Here is a 6,065-nt window from a genome sequence, read left to right on the forward strand (position 1 = left end):
TATTGAGTACCGCTTCCCCGCGGGGCGCTGTACTAGACATTGAATTCGAATGGTGAACAAAAACCAGAGTCACTGCTCTTGTGAAACTTGTAGTCTACAGGAAAACTCAGAAACCAATCAAATATTCCCACACTTAAACTATGATAAATGCCATACTGCTGTGAGAGTCTTTAACAGATGTCAGTCAGAGCAGATTTTTTAAAGGTGTGAGTAAAGAACTGATATCTGAAGGAGGAAGAGTTAGGCAAAAAATACTCTATATAGCAGGAATAACGCACAAAAATTCTATGGTAGGAAGTGACAAAGATGAAAGGAATGGAATGAAGGTTGGTATGACTAAAACTGAGGAAGAGGAAAATGATGGCTCTGGGTCTCTTTCTTGACCCAAGAGTCTAGAAGGCAGGGGCAAGGAGAGCCCACCTGTCTGTTCCACCCAATATGAAGGTGGGTGTGGCCCAGCCAGAGACTGACTGGGAACACTGAAAATCCAGGTGCAAAAACCTATGTCCTACTAGATACTCTGAGAATCCTGGAAAAAATGTCTTGAAGGCTTATAGAGGGCCCTCTACAGATGTTCTGTGCTGGTCCTGTTCCCCCACATTCTTTGGAAGGTCATACAAGGATATACACTGCTGACTGGATCATAGTGTAGAGGACCAGGTCGGCCCGTTAGTTTTTTTCCTTCCTCCCCCACTTTGCTCAGAAGGGCTCAAAGGAGAGTAGTATATATCTTCCTCGGAATGTCCCAGTCCAAGAACCAGGGAACCCAAATGTCCTCGATGAGCCAGCATTCCAGGATCGCCAAGTGTTTGTTCAAGGTCAGACTTTATAGAGTTTATAGGCCATGCCATATGGATTTTATCTCTTGTCCTCTCCTCAGCAAGCAAAATACCTTGAGCATTTCCAAAAATTGTTGCCTTTTGCTCAGAAGGGCTCAAAGGAGAGTAGTATATATCTTCCTCGGAATGTCCCAGTCCAAGAACCAGGGAACCCAAATGTCCTCGATGAGCCAGCATTCCAGGATCGCCAAGTGTTTGTTCAAGGTCAGACTTTATAGAGTTTATAGGCCATGCCATATGGATTTTATCTCTTGTCCTCTCCTCAGCAAGCAAAATACCTTGAGCATTTCCAAAAATTGTTGCCTTAACCTTTGCTCTTGACCTGTTTGTCTTTTCTTTGACTAAACCACTTCTACCTTTTGGTGATCATTGCATTGATTGTGTTTTGTCTACAGAATCGTACTGGTAAAGCCTTGTGTCTTTTCCAGTTACAGTTCTTTTAAAAAATGCTTCAGGGTTTTGATTCCACTTGCTTAATATTTCTACTGGAAGGTCTGCTTGGTTTGCTGCTGATCTTGAGTAGAAAGTTTGCTCAGTTTTAACTTTTTCAGACAGAGCTGTGTAAACTGAATCAGTTGAGATGTCTATGGAACTGGCTATTGTTTCTGTTGTTCCTTCTCGGTCCTCTTTAATGAGAGCATGAACAAGATTAATTTTTTCCTTACATATTGATGTGGATGGTCTGCTACTGTAGGCATCATATTCAACATAGTCTCCTCCCCTCTTAAAATGAGTTATCCATTTGCAATCTGCTGATTTCGTTGGGGCATTGTCCCCATAAACATTTCATATAGCCTCAATGACTTTACCATTCCCCCACCTAATCTTCACAATAAATTAGAACTTCGTTCTTGCTTCTCTTTTATCAGAATTCATGGTACTCTAATAGAGGCTGTTTTCAAACCTTATGTCTTATCCTTCTTAGTGCCTCAAACTAGGTCCTCTTCAGACAAATTATTTTGTTACATCACACATAATTCCATGAACTTTTTGAAGCCCCCCCACCCCATGTATTAGATAGTCTGAGAGGAAAAAGGAAAGTTATTGCTTAATAAAATTTCTGTTTGGATTATAAAAAAAAATTTGGAAATAGTTGTTAGAAACATTCTTACAGTCTTTTGCATGATTTTATTTTAGCCTGTCTTATTTTGTGGTTATACATGTAGAACTGGAATTTCTGGGTCATAGGTATGCATGTATTTAGCTACAGTGAGTTCTGCCACAGTCTTTTCCAATGAATTATACCAATTTCTACTCTCGTATGAATAGAGGGAATTACTCCTTTTCTATACCAAGCTAACTCTTGATGTTCATTAAAAATAATTTTAGTTAAACCTGTTTGCATAATGATATTTTGTTACAGTTTTGTTTATTCTCGATGGCCAATTTATTGAGCACTTTTTCCTATGTTTATTGACCACTTGTATATTTTCTTTTGTGAAAGAAATGTTCAGGCCTTTGCCTACTGGAAGAGCAAATGCCCCTTTCCTACTTTCTTTTCTTTTTTCTTTCTTATTTTTTCCCTTTCTATCTTTTTATTACTTTCTTTCACTCATTCTTTCTGTTGACATTTCTTACATATTCTGTCAAATAATTTGTCGTCTTATGTGCATGGATATGTGTCAAGGAGTACTTTAAAATACCATTTATCTTTTACTTTATGGTTTGCTCAATTTAGTGTCTCAAAATATTATCTCCTTCCCTCAGAGTCAAGAAGATAATCTTCTATGTTATCCTCTGAAAGCTTTATATTTTTAAGAATTATTTGATTTAACTTTATTATTTATTAATTTATTTTCATTTAACCAGAGAGGGTCAGAGTAATAGTGAGAGAGAGAGAAAGCGAGAAAGCAAACTGACAATTTGGGACTCGAACCACAGTCAGCCATGTGGGGAATCCAGGGCCCTCAACTTACCACGTCACCTGCGGACCCTGAAAGCTTTATGTTTTTACATTTCACATGAAGTTTATTATCCTCCTTGAATTGATTTTTGTGTTTAGTGTGAGATGAAAGTCAAGATAAATTTTTCTATATACATATCTAACTGACCTAACACCCTTTATTGAAAAAAATGATCTTTTACTTTCTGAACAACAATGTGCTTTTGCCATAAGTCGGGGCCAATAGCTGTGAAGGTCTGTTTCTGGACTCCACATGGTAATCCATTGATCTATCCTTGCACCGATAATATATTTCCTTAATTACCTTACTTTTACAATAAATCCTGAAATTCAACCTTTTTTCTTCTTCAACTGTAATCTTCTTTAAGATTGTCTTTGCTATTTTGAATCTTTGCATTTCCATGTTTAAGAATGCAGTCTGTCAATTTAAGAACTAGAATGTCAATTTTCACAAACAAACATTACTGGCATTTTTATTGGAATCATATTAAGCTTCTAGGGTAATTTAAGGAAAACTGACAACCTACAATTTTGCATCTCCTAATATAAGGATATGACACATTCTTCCATTTACTTAGTTGTTTTTTATTTCTTTTGGTAATGTCTTGTAGTTTTCCTTAGATTCATTTTTACTTTATTTAGTTTTAATCATTTTAATGTTCTTATAAGGTCATTTTCCTTGAATTTTATGTCCTAATCACTTTCTTTTAGTCTTTTGAAATGCTAAGATCTTGTTAAAATTACTTATAAATTCTGATGACTTATTTGTATACATATTGGATATTATAGATAATAATCATGTCATTTGCCAGTAATGACAGTTTTCTTTCTTTCTAATCCATATGATATTTATTTTCTTCAAGGTTATATTGTACTTACTAATATATCCAATATAATGCTCAATAGAAACTGATAGCAGACATTCTCGTCTCATTACTTATCTCAGGAAAAGGTTGTCAATATTTGACCATTAAGGAAAATTTAGAAGATAGCTTTTATCGAGAAAGTTCCATTTTCTTTCTTTCATTTTTTTAGAGAGAGAGATTTTTGCTCATATGTGCTCACCAGAGAGACAAGGGAAACAAAGTGACAGAAAGTGAGAAACCACCCCCCGGGGGGTGGCCACATCACAATGCCTTCTTCTCCATTTTCCTCTTGGGCTTTTGGGCATGCATGCACATGCGCCCAGCATGAGTTTTAAGTCATCAGGTCCAGAACTTGAACTGCAGTCGACTATGTGGGAGCCAAGGGATGTAACCATTATATCATCTGCTGATCCCCCATTTCATTTTTAATTTATTAAGTTTTTTTATCTCATGAACAGTTGTGACATTTATCAGTCTTTTTACAAATAGAGACTATTACATGACTTTTCCCCTTATTATATGAATATGATGAGTTAAATTGTTTCATTTTCTAATTTTAAATCATCTTTTAATTTCTAGAACAAATCCCACACCATCCTGATATGTTATTCTCTTTATATATTGTTAAATTATTTTCTTTTTACTATTTTCTTTTTAGAGTTGCTTTTTTTCGAGAGAGAGTTAGATTTTTGCTATAAGGCATGTACACTAACCAGAGAGACAGAGAGAAAGAAAGTGAGAAATCCCCCCCTCCCCAGGGGGAGATGGCCACACTGCAATCCTTTCTCTTCCATTCTCCTCTTAGGATTTTGGGTACTCATACACATGTGTCCTGAATGAGTTTCAAGCAACCAGGTCCAGGACTCGAACTGTGCTTGGCCATGTGAGAAGTCCAGTATCTTAATTGCTACACCACCAACTGGCTCTAAGCTGCATCTACTTTTATGAGGGATAGTCTATAATCTTCCTCTCTTATAATATTCTTGTCAAGTTTGTTATCAAAGTTATATAGTCCTCATAGAGTAAGTTCAGAAATGCCTCTTTTTTATTTCCTAAAAAAAAAAACTTATTTGAGATTGTCATTTTTTTTTTTTTTTTTTTTCTAAAATTTTGAAAGAGTTTGAAAGAGATCACCAGAAGTCATTTGGGCGTAGTTTTCTTGGAAGGTTTGAAATAGAACTAATTTCAACAATATGAAACTATTTAGATTTTCTATTTCTATGTCAGTTTTGGTAAAGTATGCCCCCCCCCCATATTTATTGGTTTTACTCATACAGTATCATCTTATCTTTGTAATATCTATAGAGTTTGTAGTGAGGGCTCCCTTTTCATTCCTGATATACATTATTTGTTTCTCACTTTCCTGATCAGTCTAGGTAGCGCTTTACACATTTTATTAGACTTGTCAAAGAACCAAAGTTTGTCTTTATCTTTTAATCATATGATTATTTTCTACTTTTTAATCTCTGTTCTTTATTATTTTTCTTTCTTTAACTTTCCTTAAAATTAATTATGGGGGTTATTCAAGTTTTTTTAAAGTTTGTTACTTAAACAGTTGATTTTCAGTCCTCCCCGCTCCCCTTTTTTTAAATGCTGCCAGTGGGCATGTATGCTCACCAGAGAGAAACAGAAAGAAAGAAAGAAAAGGAAAGTGAGAAAGCAGTCCCCATGAGGCATGGTCACGCCCTGATCCTTCTCCTCCATTTCTCCCTCCTGCCGGGATTATGGGCACACGCACACACATCCAGCCTGTTTCTCAAGCTGCCAGGTCTGTGATTCAAATTGCCGAGTTGGCCAGGTGAAATCCTGCCCTCTTGACCACCACACCGTGGGCTGGCTGCCCTTTGTTCTAGTACCTGCACTTTTCACTATAGATGTATCTTTTTTTAAAAAATTTATTCATTTTCTACATTAATTCACTATACACCATCACAACACACAAATGAATTTTCCATCCAAAATACACTGTGCATTGGCTCAATCAAGCACATCAACATACATGTTCTCAGCAAATAATTTTCCAATTCTTATGTCCTGCATACCTTGCCTTTTGTTTTGCCATCCTTGATTCCCCACCCCCCACCCCCTGCTATGTCCCATCCCTTCCCCCATTGTCCCTGGCATCCATGGTTGTCCTCCATGCCTCCCCCCCCCATTCAATTGTTCTGCCAATGAACTTAATTAGTCTAAATATATCCAATAGCTAGCACAGCTGACACATACCTATACATGAACCCAAGTCTGACTTTAGGCATAAACCCCAGTGAGTAGAGTGAACATACTATAAAGTAGTACCCAGCTGTGACCATATAGCTCGCTGCAGTTGTCAAATAAGCATTTTTTTTTTTTTACAAAATGATACGAACAGTTTTACCAGTTTTTTTTTTTCTCCTGCAACTTTATTTATTTATTTATTTTTTTTTTTATATTGCCTAACATTCCTTCCCTGAGCATCAT

The sequence above is a fragment of the Tupaia chinensis genome, unplaced genomic scaffold (genome assembly GCF_000334495.1).
Source record: "Tupaia chinensis unplaced genomic scaffold, TupChi_1.0 Scaffold000311_2, whole genome shotgun sequence".
Lineage (NCBI taxonomy): Eukaryota > Metazoa > Chordata > Mammalia > Scandentia > Tupaiidae > Tupaia > Tupaia belangeri.